Here is a 14,730-nt window from a genome sequence, read left to right on the forward strand (position 1 = left end):
CTCCAAATTCCTTGGAATGATTGTTGATAACTTTTTGGAGATCCAACGGAGCAAAGGATATGGATGTTTAAACATATAAGGAACACACTTGTGCAATTACGTCTTGGTGTCCCATTTTTAGTAATTTTTTCATGCTACTAGAGGTTATCACTTTACAAGGTTTCCCTCGGATACCTCTAAGCTCAATTTTATTTCCTTTTAAGGAAAATCTTATGAAAATATTATGAAAACTAAAGCCCATTGCTCTGAATTATTGTAACCATTGGAACCATATTAAAACATCAACACCACCCATTTGGATTGTAATCATGGGACTATCCAATAATACTCTCCCATATTCAACTTAATACTATGGCACTTGAACAATTTATGGTACCTCTATCTACAATCATTACTTGAAATTATAGTGTTGGATATACAAAGCAATTAAAAAGTTTTGCCAATTTGTAATTGATGAAGTTGTGGGTTTACCTGAATCAATTAACATTATTACCTTTTTCTTTTTTATATATCCTTATATGTTGAGTGTTTTTGGAGTATTAATTCTCCCCAATGCTTGGAAGGATAGTTTTGGAGTAGTGTCTTTTAGCTCTAGATTTTGTGACGGTTTCAATTCTTGACCTTTTTCATCTTCACAATCCATGTAGAAAAAAATATTTTCATTTCTTTTATGCACCTTTCTATACTTGTTATAGTTAAAACATAGGCCCTTTGCTCTTATTTCATTCATTTGTTGAGGTGTCAACCTTATCAGTTTAGGAGAGGAAGCATGATTTTCTTTGTAGTTGTTAAAGACCAATTTTCTATTATCCATTACTTTCAACTTTCCTTGATAAATTGAAAGTATCCTCTAGAGATATAGGTTAAAAGAGATGCACTTCATGTTGGATGCTTTACTTTAAAGTTACCATTAATATTTATAACATATAATCCTCTAAAATGTTCTTAGCCTGAGATAACTTTTAGAAATGTTGAATGTGCTCTTTAACTAGACCTTTTTGTCAAAGATTTACTAATAAAATAAATAATATATTGGTCTTAATATCCCCATAATGTACTATCAACTACTCTGTAAAAATGGACCAATATAAAGAGAATCTGTTTCCCTTTGCGAATCCATTGATACCATACATGTTGATCTTTTTCTGAAAACATCACTGCAACATTTACCTTTTTTAGACCGCCACTTGGTGTAGATCAAAGTATTGCTCCATTTCAAATATCCATGTTATCAAACCACTACCATCAAACTTCCTCATATTAATCTTTGGAATGTAGTAGTTCCCTAGTGCTAACTTTAAGCCTTGACGATGTGGATGTTTTAATGAAAAATCATGATTATGGTTTTGTGATTCAATACTTGTGCTCTCTAATTGTGATAAAATACTCCCTATGTGTGATTGAATCTTAACACCATGCTTATCCTTATTTTCGTAATTTCCTTGGATCTTCATATCCCTTTTACGGAGATTTTGTGATAATATATTTTTATTTTTTCCTTTTTTTTGGTCATTGATTTGTATATTTATTTATTGTTTTCAGTCATGGACTGTTGTATTTCTTCCTTAGTTTTTGCTATCTTTTGTTCCACATACTTTACTAATACTTGCATTTGTGACTGCTACGTCCCTATAATACTGGTGTAGCCCCCTTATTGTTATTGTTAATGTAGCCCCATTATTGTTATTGTTGTGCCCATGTAGCCCCCATATTGTTATTGTTGTGCCCCATAGAATCCCGCTATTTTTATCGTTTCACAATATAGAAGCTCACTATTGTTATTGTTGTGCCCTTACATTAGTATTATTGTGTAGGCTCTGATTATATTGTGACCCCTTAGACTCCTATATATACAAAGGAGGTATTTTCATTTGTATCATCCAAGAATTGTTCATTTATGTAATTTAAAGGAGGATTCCCCCTCTAAGAGGATAATTTTTAAGTCATTGATCTATCTATTTGTGAGTTGGTTGCATAACATTTGGTATCAGAGCTTTGGATTCTAGGGTTTCGCTACTTCAAACAGGCCATTGTGGAATTTTCGCTATAATGTTTTTTCTAAGAAGCTTCAAAAGTTGAAATTGCAACCACGTGGAGCTGAAATCTTGGTTAACTTTGTGTCGGAATTTCAGATCTTGGTTCACTACATTTTCTAAGATATGGTCCAAAGAATTTAGGGTTTTTTCATGCTCCATAATTCAGTCTCAAACAAGTGACCTAGGGAAAATTGTCATAACTTTTGCTTCACACGTCAGAATTGAAGTTGTAAAAGGTAGTTGAAAGAGAACATATTTTAGTTTCATTTGCAGCAAATTTAGGGTTGAATGTTGAAACAGTGACACATGGCATCCCGTACAACTTCGCTCTACTGAACCAATCGATAATCAGGTCATCGTGAGAGATCTAGCCTAACTATTTATTAAAGAATCCAATATTGGTATTAATTGTGGAATTGGAAATAAGATTCATAGGGCTAACACAATATTTAATTTCAGACCTTGGAGATCTGAAATTATAGAGTTACAACCGTTTCAAGATCGAGCTCCTAAAAAGTAATAAAAATGTGTGTATTTTTTAATTTTGCATAGCTTTTATTTGAAAAATCAGTTTGAAGTAATTCAAAGGGCATATTCAAGCATAAATATCATTATTTGGTTCTAAATTTCCTCCCAAACAAAAGAACTCTACACCCATTAATCCCTCATAAATATCTACTATGGCACATGAACAAGAAGAATTGCAACATGATATATCAAAGTTACGGGACCAAGTGCAACAACTTTTCCTCTCACAAAGAGTAACCAAAGATGACATGGATGGTATAAAAGGCAACAGGATGTTTTGAAAGTAAACATGGATGCAATGAATGTCAAGTTGGAAGGGTTGACAAAGTTGTTGCAAGAAAGGCTTCCTGGTGGTGACAAGGTAATACATGAAAATGATGATGAGGAAAAAAGGAATATTGATTATGATTTTAGAGAAGCCAATGCGGGGTTTAAGAACCACCACATTCCAAAGATAGATATGAGGAAGTTTTATGGCAAGGATCTGGTAACATGCATACTACAGATGGAGCAATATTTTGATCTACATGATGTGCAACCCTCACAAAAGGTATGTATTGCATCTTTATATTTAGAATCCAGTCAGTTTGTATGGTATAAATGGTTTTGTTCTTGTTTACCACTTGTTTCATGGGCAATTATTACAAACTAAATGATATCACATTATGAAGATACAAAGAGCGACACCTTCTTTAGACAATTGATAAATCTCAAACAAAAGGGTTCAATGGCAGAGCACATTGAATACTTCCAAAAATTGAATATTCATGTAACTGATATTCCAGAGGAGAATAGGATTGATATCTTCATAGGGAATTTAAAAGGTAACATCCAACATGAGGTTTGCCTTTGGGAACCTGATTCATTGGAGAAGGTATTCAAGGTGGCAAGAAAAGTTGAAAGAAAAATTATGGAAACAAGGAAGTCTACCACTCACAACTATAAAGATGGAAGTGTTGTTGCTCCTAGTATTCCACAACCTATGAGGTTGACACAACAACAATTGGAGGAAGAAAGTGCAAAAGGGCTTTGTTACAATTGTGATAGAAAATACACTAAAGGTCATAAGTGTGCTGAGAAGAAATTATTCTACATAGATTGTGAAGAGGAGGAAGAAAAGGAACAAGAAACATCAAAAGAGGAGGGTATACATTAGGAACCAACCCTAGAGAAAGAAGAAATGAATCCGACCATATCTTGTAATGCATTGGCAAGAATTACCACTCCTCAAACTGTCAAGATAGAAGGACATATCAAGAAGAAAAAGGTAATAGTGTTGATTGATTCGGGTAGTACCCATAATTTTATTCATTGTAAGATAGCCAAGGAATTGAATTGCTTCCTATATCCAGCACCAGAGTGCCAAGTGATGGTTGCAAAAGGAGGAACTATAAATTGCTTTGGAAAGTGTCGTAATATCAAGCTAACCATGGGGGAATATGTATTGAATAATCCAATGCTTTCCATTCCAATGGGTGGTGTTGATGTTGTATTAAGAGTCCAATGGTTACAATCTTTGGGGACGATAGTTTTCAATTTCCAAGAACTTTTCTTGATTTTTTTTGGGAAGGAAATGAAGTTGAATTAAGGGGTCTCGCAGGGAAACCAAGAAAGATAATAAGCTCTAATGGCATGATAAATCTTCTGAAGAAAGAACAACAGGGCGTAATTGCACAATTATGCTCACTAAAGGTTCAAACATCGAAATCATCTATTTATCCATATCTCCAAAAAGTCATGGACAATCATTCTAAGGTGTTGGAGGCTCCAAAAGGCCTCCCACCTATTCGTGATCATGATCATGCTATTCATTTGATTCCACGAAGTGTTCCTCCAAACATCACGCCTTACAGATATTCTTATGCCCAAAAGAGTGAAATTGAACATATGGTTGCAGAAGTGCTAGAGGTTGGTATAATTCAACCTAATCCAAGTTCTTTCTCTGCTCCAGTAGTATTCGTGCACAAGAAGGATGGATCATGGCGTATGTGTCTGGATTATAGGGAGCTCAACAATCTCACTATTAAAGATAAATTTCCCATTCTTGTCATTGATGAATTGTTGGATGAATTACATGGAGCAATTTACTTCACCAATTTGGATCTTTGTTTAGGATATCATCAAATTAGAATGAAGACTGAAGACATTCCAAAAAAAACATTCAGAAATCATGAAGGTCATTATGAATTTTTGGTCATGCCTTTTGGCCTTACTAATGCACCTTCCACATTTCAAGGTTTGATGAATTCCATTTTCAAACCCTTCCTTAGAAAATTTGTGTTAGTATTTTTTTATAGTATACTAATCTACAAGTCTTGGAAGAATCATGTTCAACATGTTGATAAGGTGTTCAAACTATTGGAGGAGAAACAAAGATATGTGAAAACCTCCAAATGTTTCTTTATAGTACAAGAGGTGGAATATTTGGGTCATATTGTATATCATGAGGGTGTTAATGTAGACCCTAACAAAATTAAAGCCATTAAGGAATGGGAAATCCCCACAACCATAAAGCATATTCAAGGTTTTCTCAGGTTGACAGGGTATAATCGTGAGTTTGTTAAGAATTCTGGGAGAATAGCAGAACCTATAACATCATTACTGAAGAAAGATGCATTTTCTTGGACTCCAAAAGAAACGAAGGCCTTTGAACCTCTTAAAGAGATAATGTGTGAAGCACCATCCTTATCTACGACAAACTTGAATTTTTTTTTATTGTGGAATATGATGCCTCGAGAAATGGAATTGGTGTTGTTTTAATGCAAGTAGGAAGACCCATTGCTTTTTAAAGTCATCCAATCAAAGGAAAGTATTTACAAAATCCTATTTATGAGAAAAAAAATGTTGGCAATACTACATGCATTAAAGCAAAGGCGACCTTACCTAACGAGAAGACACTTTAGGGTAAAAATAGATCATGATAGTCTTAAATACTTTCTGGAACAAAGATTATCTACAGAAGAGAAGAAAAAATGGGTGACAAAGATGTTGGGTTATGACTTTGAAATCATCTACAAAAAAGGGAAGCAAAATGTTGTTGCAAATGCACTCTCGAGAAAGGATGTGGAAGCATTTCTTTGTGTCGTTTCTATTATCCAACCTAACTGGATAACCAAAGGAATTGATGAATGGAAGAATGATGAAGAGGTATGGTCACTCATTCAAAATTTGTAGCAAGATGCCAATACATCTGATACATTTAGCTAGAACAATGATTCATTATGGTACAAGGACCGCTTATATCTTTGTAAGAATTCCCAACTCAAACAAAATATTCTTTTGGAATTACACACCTCTCCCTTATGAGGGCACACATGATTTTTAGAAACTTACCATAGGGTTAAGAAGGAAATTTTTTGGGATGGCCTTAAATCTGATATTCATAAGTTTGTGGCAGAATGTATGGTTTGCCAACAAAGTAAAGTTGAGACAATTAAGACCCCGGGTCTGTTATAACATTTAGCCATTCCAAGTCAGCGTTTGGAGGAGATCCCAATGGATTTTATCACATGTTTACCCAAGTCTGAAGGAAATAGTGTCATCGTGGTGGTAGTTGATAGACTTACCAAGTATGCACAATCTTGTGCATTATGTCATCCTTTTAAAGTCAGTAGAGTTGTTACTACATTTATGGAAACAATTCAAAAGCTTCGTGAAATCCCAAAGATTATAGTAAGTGACAGAGATTCCATTTTCACTAGAAATTTTTGGACGGAGTTAATTTCTTGTCTTGTTACTCAATTAGCTCATAGCTCATCTTATCATCCTCAATCTGATGGGCAAACTGAGATAGTGAACAAACGTTTGGAAGGATATATTTGTTGCTTTGTATCTGATAAACAAACATAATGGGTCAAGTGGTTACCTCTAGTTGAATGATGATATAAAACTTCTTTCCATACTACAGTAAAAATGACCCCATTTATATCACTTTATGGATATCATCCACCATCCACCACATCATATTTAAGAGAAAATTCTAAGGTTCAAGCAATGGAATATCACATCGAGCATCAACAACAAGTTCTCCAACTCTTAAAGGATAACCTCACTATGCCGCAGAATCGAATGAAACAACAGGAATATCAACATCGCACTGAAAGAAGTTTTGATGTAGGTGACTCGGTATTTTTACGGCTACAACCATACAAACAAATGTCTCTAAAGTAAGCTATGAAGGATAATACATTATCACCCAAGTACTACGGTCCTTACAAGGTGTTGCAATTTATTGGTACTATAGCATACAAATTGGAGTTGCCTGCATCTTTCGGAGTACACCCAGTTTTCCATGTTTCATGCTTAAAGAATGTTATCGGTGACAAGCTTCTAGTTCAAACAGTGTTTCCAAAACTTGATGAAGAAGGAAAAATCATATTTGAGCCTGAAGCAGTCACGAAAACAAGAATTCGACAGCTACGGAAATGATCAATTTTAGAGCATCTCATTAAATGGAAGAACTTACCCGCTGAAGATTCTATATTGGAACATGAGAATTTTATACAGAAGCATCCAGAACTACTCAAGTGTTGAGGACAATAATTTTTTGAAGGAGAGGGGCATGTTAGGTCCCTATAATACTAGTGTATCCCCCTTATTCTTATAGTTATTTTTATTGTAGCCCCATTATTGTTATTGTTGTGCCCATGTAGCCCCCACATTGTTATTGTTGTGCCCCATAGAAGCCCGTTATTATTATTGTTGTGCCCTGAAATTATTTTTTTCCGAAAGAAAAATCGTAATTTTATTAATGAAAACAAAATTACATGTTGTAGATGCGAGACGCATTCATCAGCAAGTCAAAGACTGCTGATCAGATGTTCATAGAAAGAAAAAAAATATTGTACAGATGGGGAGAAAGGTCATGCTTTTCTCCCTTTTTTCTTCTCAACCTTTCGCCACTCCCCTTGAGTCGGCATCAAAGATACAAGTGCAAGCGAAGTGTCAGCCACAGGTTGAGGGTTGTCCTTATCAGAATCAGAATTGTCTGATGTATGTAGTCTCTTTGAGCCACTGGTATCCATTGTATCTGGTATTTTTTCCGGTTGTGAGTCCATAAGATCTGGGTATTTGTCCATCTGATTGTTCTCATTGGATATGGGATGTTCCACATCAGTGTCCTCCTCCTCATCTGACAATGGTGGGGGAAATTGCCATCCCTTGAATTGCTTCCCTGTTTTTTTCTTTCTTCGGGTATCTCTTTTGGCTTTAGGGCATGTATTTTGTAGGTGACCTATTTGCCGACAGATTTTGCATCTAAATGTTGTATTTTCATAATCTAGTATTTGTGTCTAGCACCTCTGTTTGTGTTTCAATTGTATGTGGTCTGGGAGGCCTTTGCTGAGATCTACTTCCACACAAATTCAAGTGAAAGTGAAAATCCTTCCCTCCAGTCTTTGTGAGCCCGTTTTAATGTATCTCCCAATGGTGTTTCCAATACCTGCAAGGACTTGTTGGTTCCAAAGATGTAATGGGAGATTGTGTAAACGGACCCATACAATCATCCTAGATACAACCATAGTATTTTCTTCAAATTCTGGAAACCACGGTGTGATGAAGAGGCTCGTGGATCCCCAGAACCATGGTCCTTCCTGTAATGTAATGTCTCTGGCCTCTGTTCAAGGGAAATTTACAATGAAGAAACCCTTGGAATAGAGATGAATTTCACAGTGAGTAGTCCAGTTTGTGAAAATCCATTGGAAGAGCTCAACAAGTTTTGGCCAAAAATAGTTGAATCTACATATAATAGCTTGTTTTTCAAAAATATTACAATGTTCATCTGTTTCTGGTATATCTATGTTTAATTTTGGGGTATAATTCAATTGCTCCACAATATATGGGCTAGGTTCAGTTCCAGCTTGCTTTGGTGTCACTGTAGGAGTATTTTTCCCTTGGAGGATGTTCTTGAAAGAAAGCCCTGCATTTTTGTGCTTCTGTTGTGTTTCTATATTTTTTGTTGAACTGCTCTCTATGCCGCCTCCTGTTTGTTTTGATTTACTGTAGGCTGCTGCTGCGCCACCTCTCAGTCTCATATTGAGTATTATTGTAGATGCAGATATAATATTATAGTCCATGAGAGGTCTGGTGTCCTGGAGAGCTCTACCCCCATATATCAGATGTTGAGATCCGACAGGATATCCAATATGGTGGAAAATGTGATTCTTCAAATGTAAAACAGAGTTTGTTGCAAGAACCCAAACCAAGATAGATATCCCTAAAGGGGTTTTAATAAAAAATTGATATTGCTGAGAGTTTACCAGGGGTTCTGCTTCCGTCTGGAGGTTTCTAGGCCGTGCAATGGGTGTCTCCGCAGACAGTCCATATAGCGGGACTCGTCGATGCACGTCCATGCACTTGTTCATGAATCGTTGGACTGTTGAGCAATGCTAGTAGCCGATGGTTGCAGAGGGTTCAGGGAAATAATCATCAGATGTTGTAGGTGCGGAGGGGTATGAGGTAACACTGTTGGGCCTGAATGAAGATCTAGCTTGTGTGCCATCAGGAACACCGCCCGAAAATCCATGGCGACAGACAAAACACATATTGTGTTGAGCCAGCTAGGGAAGTATGCAATCTGAATGGTAAATGTGCTTGCAGGGCATCTCCCTGGCTTCGTCGCCGACCTCGAACCAGTCCTTGCAAACAGGGCAGTGCGAATTGTTAACCAGATGCTGGGTATTGATCTTAATCGTGGGCATTGCATCCATGGATTCACTTGGGGTAGGAGGATTTTGACACAGTTGTTCTATGAGTTGTTCTAACCCAGAGCCCATGAAATAATCCCCAAAGTTTGCAGGCAAGGCCCTGGGTTCTTTTTCTGTATCACCACCCAAAATTAACTCCATGTGGCCCTTAGCCCCCATCGGGCCCCATCTGAGAATCAGAAGGGGACTGTAGAACATCCGGTCATGGATGTGGTCATGGCCTTCATTGATTCCTCGGTTGTTCAGCCGGCTAAGCAAGGCGGCCATGAGGTCAGCCCCAGAAGGCCTCTCTTTGTCCTCCATTAAGAAGCCCTCAAAGGGGTTTGTTCGAGAGATCGAAATTCCATCGCTTACTTCCTCTATAAACCCTCCGCCACAGGTGGGACAAAGGGTAGGGTCTCTGGCCGATAATCTTGACATACGATTGCAAGCATGGCACCAGTAGGGAGAACTACTTCTAGAACCCATCTCGATAAACCCTGAAAATTCAAAGAGGCGACCTCGCACCTGCCTCGGCTCATTCTGTTTCTTCCATCCTGGGGGAGCTAGAAGCTCGATGGAAACAACTTCAACGGAGTCTGGTTGTGCTTCCATCTCGGGTTCCTTCTCAGCATGCTGCTGCTCCTTCTCGGTTGGGCTTGACATGTTGCGAGTTCGAACCGCAGAAGCTCCAACTTCTTTCTCTTCGCAGAACTCTAGTTCATTCAACTGTACTCACTAGTTATCTAAGAAAGTATTGTAGATACTGAATGTTAAAACATGCTCTCTCTCCCCTGACATTATTATTGTTATGTAGGCTCTGATTATATTGTGACCCCTTAGGCTCTTATATATACAAAGGAGGTCTTGCCATTTGTATCATCCAAGAATTGTTCATTTATCTAATGTAAAGGAGGCCTCCCTCTCAAAGAGGATAATTTTTAAGTTGTTGATCTATCTATTTGTGAGTTGGTTGCATAACAGTGACAATTAATCTTCCAACTTGGTTAATCAGTAATGGATATCTTCCATTTCTTCAAGAGTCATGGACAACCCTTCAAGAGGTCTAATTGGTGTAGTACTTTTCTTTGGAGGCATAATGATAGTACTCCTCTTTACCATAAATTTTAGTCACTAAAAAAATTAGATCTTCTAATCAATAGTTATGTCACTTGTAAGTTACATATCTTTGAAACCTTAATTTGGAGAATATTTAAATGAATAACCTTTTTCCTGAGATATCCTGAGATTTGAACCCTTCCAAATATGAATTTTTTGTTTGTAATACTTTGATATGTCTTCTCTTCAATTCCACGGGTCTGCCAAAATTCAATGTGCCAAGTGGAAGTTATGTTAACTTTCCCAAAACTTATTAATTGTTTTCCTCTTCCCAAGGGAAAACTTGTATAGCACGCAATATGTCCAATTCTTCAAATAAAAGCTATGAAATTTTTATTAGAGGTACTTTGTTATGTCTCTTTAGAGCTTTGAAAATTTCATAGTCAGAAGTGTCCTGAAAAAAATTATAACAAAAATTTCATAATCACACGTTTGAAACAGATTTCAAGCCCATTCACATACCCTAGCTTCCATAGCTATATCTCTGAAATTATAGTGAACTAAACTAATTGTCTCTTTCTCTCTCTCCCCCTATCTATATATATAATTTCAAGCCCATTCACATACCCTAGCTTCCATAGCTATATCTCTGAAATTATAGTGAACTAAACTAATTGTCTCTTTCTCTCTCTCCCTATCTATATATATATATATACCTTGAGATCTATTCTTTGTTGGATCAAAGTTTTATGGATTGAAACTTATTGGAAAAAAAGATAGCCAAAATTCTGAGATGAGTTGTTTAAAGCAGATTTCAAGACCAATCACAAACCCTAACTTCCATAGTGTATATATCTTAAGTTATAGTGAACCAAAATCTAAAATTTTAACCAAATGTTCCCCAAGATCTCCCCTAAATTTGCTCAAAATTTCACCATCTAAAATGTCCCAAAAAATAGTTATGGTGAAAATGGCAAGATGACTTGATTGAAGCAACAAAACCCCAATTGAAGCAAAATAGTTGTTGCATTGAGATGGTGGATGGTGCACACTTCTCGCATAGTCTTTTATGTTGCCTTCGGACTGGTTCTTCGGGCTTGAATCCCGACTCTGAACCCTTGATTTCAGGTCTTTCGGCTCTAATTGCCCACTCATGCTTTGGCACTGCCCCTTCTCGTCCTCGTCCGCTTGTTTTTGCGCAGGAGAGCATGCCTCGTCTACGTCAAAGAATGCGTTGCCAGAGGGGCAGTAGCAGAGGAAGAAAATTTCGCCCCCCTCCTTGTCCCTCTCTGACTTATCTCCCTTTGACTCTTCCTCCCCTTCGACAACTCATTTCTCTGGACGCTACCCAGCCACTCGCAGCGACCGGGGGAGGGCTCAGATTGTAGGTCCTCGACCTGTTGGTGTTTCTCCCCAGCCTTCTACTGCCTCTGTTCCATCCTTGCAACCCAGCCATTAAGCTCAATTTCAATTTCGCTGCATGCTGGATCGTCCCTGCATCACTGCGACTATATCGGTGGCCTTTAGAGAGAAGCCACAAACCTATGAAGACCCAGCTCGCAATACTCAGGTGCGGAACACCACCAGCAACAGAAAAGCCCCTGGAAGCAACTCAGGAACACGTAGAAGTAGCGAAGCAGCTCCAGGACAAACAGAAGAAACTCCAAGAGAGAATCAAGATGCAGAGGATGACATGGAGGCATACAAGTGGCTGATAGTGGAAGAACCTCCTCCGCCTAACGACACCTAGTTGGTCACAGTCTTTTCAGGTTCTAGGTTCCCAACTCCCAATTCTCTGGGTCTATTCTGGTATTTTTTAGTATGCAATGTTATCAATTTTGTTAATTGTTTAAGAAACTCTGGTACTACAGGTTGTTACCCCTGCGTGGGCAACAATTTTTTCATAGTTTTGGACTGGTTTCCCCGGTGAGGGAAGTCTATTTCATTTGTTGATGTTAAACATGGCATATTTTGGACGTGCTCTGCAGAGGCCAGTGCCTCCTTGTACTATTTTGTTACATTTAAAAAAAAAAAAAAAAAAAGACTCTCCTCCTTTTACTCAACATGTGTATTGAAATAAATTGGTTATTTCTTCCTTTTAATATCAACTCCACGTTCAGAATGGAATAAATTACACATCTCCTTAATAAGTGAAATTGAAAATATAACCTTTTTTTGTGTGACCGAGAGGAACTCAGGAGCCACTTGACACGTAACTACCAGTAAACCTCTAGGGGGCTAGGATATGTCCTCCTCCCCATAGTGCAGCCACAACAAGGGGGATTTGAACCTGGATCTTTTGCGTTTCAACGATTTCAATTTAATTTAAATTACTTTATTTTTCTCTATATAAAATTGATATAAAATTATGTTATTTAATATGGAAATTGAAATATTTTATTTCACTAAAATATTTTTTTGTTATTAATATATTTTTATTTTAAATGTTACATGTCGATTCAATATCGAATGAATTACACATAATGTGATATCAACAATATTATTTTTACATGCCATCTTTCATATCCATATCACGTAGTGAAGGAATTACATATCTCCCTCATACTAAAAGTAAAATAATTTTTTACCTTTCAATTACTTTATCTCTCTATATAAATTTGATGTAAAATTGAGGTGTAAATTGAAGTATTTTATTTATGGTCAACATTATTATTGTTTTTCATTTTTTTTTCAAACGGATGATTAAGAATCTTCTATTAAAAAGATGAGTTGGTTTTCACGCTAGAATCCTTACATACTTCATCCAAATCCATGATAAGTCTACCTTCAAAAGTCCAAAACAAATGGAATCTATTCTCGTGGCATTTTTTTGTCTATGACACTAAAGAGATGCTTATTGTATTCTCTATAGAAGACTCCTTGAAACAAACAAAATTTACATAGCATCTAACAAAATTAAACAAAAAGATTCAACTAACCAATAACGAGCTTGTTGTCATCATAGAGGATTTAGTAATTTTTCCTTGGTTGTGGAATCGCAAGATCCAATTGAGGAATATTATTGAACTTTTCAATACATATACTATGTGAAAATCAAGCTTTTTTCATTGGATTCAAGGGGTTAGCCATCAATTTGAATGTCTCTAACTAAGATTGCAGAATGACCACCATTGTCCACAACTTTATATAGTTCTAGATGCCCTCACTTGAGAATGACAAATATAAAAAACCATGCACAAGATCCCTAACCCTTGCAAATAGTTAATCAAGATTGCTCCCTAATCTTTATATAGTCGACTAGGCTCAGTGACAATGAGGGTAAACCGGGAACTAGAAGCTCGTCATCTAGAAGATATTCACATGCAAGTTCTACAAATCAATACACTGAAATATTTACTTGAATGATTATTTCAATTTACCATTAATTACAAGTTATGATGTACATGAAGACATCTTATATTCAAAATAATATTTTATTATTAAAAATATATATAAAAAAAAAATTCTTTCACTTTTTTTTGTAAGCTTGGTAGATCCTCCTTTTTCATTAATATAGAGAAAATTTACACCACATAGAACTCGCTAGGTGGCCTCAACTTGCCCAGTGGGAAACCAAGTCTGTTGGCCACCTATCCGCATTATATGCCATCCAGTAGAAAAAAATCTTAAGTCTCTCTATCCAAGCAATGTAAGTTTCATATTCGTGTCCACTTCCATACTGTAGAGTTCTACATACATATATAACTGCATAGACAAATTTAAAAGCTAGTCGTGTATTTAAACAAAACTATCAGAAAGTAAACATGCTAATCATGTTGTTCAGTTGATGTTGATTCCACCGGTGCTGGATATTTGGCATTCGTACCAGGAAGCTCCGTCTGAACCAAGATACATGGCAGGCGCTGCTCAATTCAACCAAGGCAGATGTCTTGTTTGTGCAGTTGAAACTGCATCTTCTGAAATTCCTGCTTGTAATTTGACATTTCTCGAACTCTGGCGGCCATGCCTACCAAGATCTGCTACATCAACTTTCCCTATAGGCTTTTCATCAACTAGTATAGGTAGAGGGTCTGTTTGAATTGAGTGATTCTACCTCTTGTATTTCTAGGATGCAAGACGAGGACTCTCCAGTCTTCCAACTCTGTATTCGTCTCACTCTACTACTTCACTTTTGCTTCCCATTTCTCTAACAAATTTTGAATTACTTCATTGGTTCCCTCCTAGTAAGTGGTTACCGCTTCACTAATTAAATGTTCAACATACTTCTGACCCCGTCGGCCACTCGAAGGTCCAGGTTTCGTGTCGTTCCTAGTCTCTCGAGGTTTCTTGCTGCCACCATGGGACTTTGCAAGTCGAGCCATGGTCTCTCTAACCCTGTCCTGTACAATTCGAAAAATAGTAACAAGTTTGGCCCTAGAGTTGCCTTGTCCCGGGGTGGGTTCACCACACGACAAACCTACTTT

The 14,730-nt window shown here is 37.0% G+C and overlaps 1 pseudogene; it reads right to left on the reverse strand.

Annotated features, from left to right (window-relative positions):
* Positions 1–8,950: 8,950 nt before the first annotated feature.
* On the reverse strand, positions 8,951–9,744 carry LOC149175006 (putative E3 ubiquitin-protein ligase RHC1A; annotated as a pseudogene).
* Positions 9,745–14,730: the final 4,986 nt, after the last annotated feature.

Source organism: Pinus tabuliformis, chromosome 4_1 (assembly GCF_031772625.1).
Source record: "Pinus tabuliformis cultivar Carrire ecotype Pingquan chromosome 4_1, CPIR1, whole genome shotgun sequence".
Classification (NCBI taxonomy): domain Eukaryota; kingdom Viridiplantae; phylum Streptophyta; class Pinopsida; order Pinales; family Pinaceae; genus Pinus; species Pinus tabuliformis.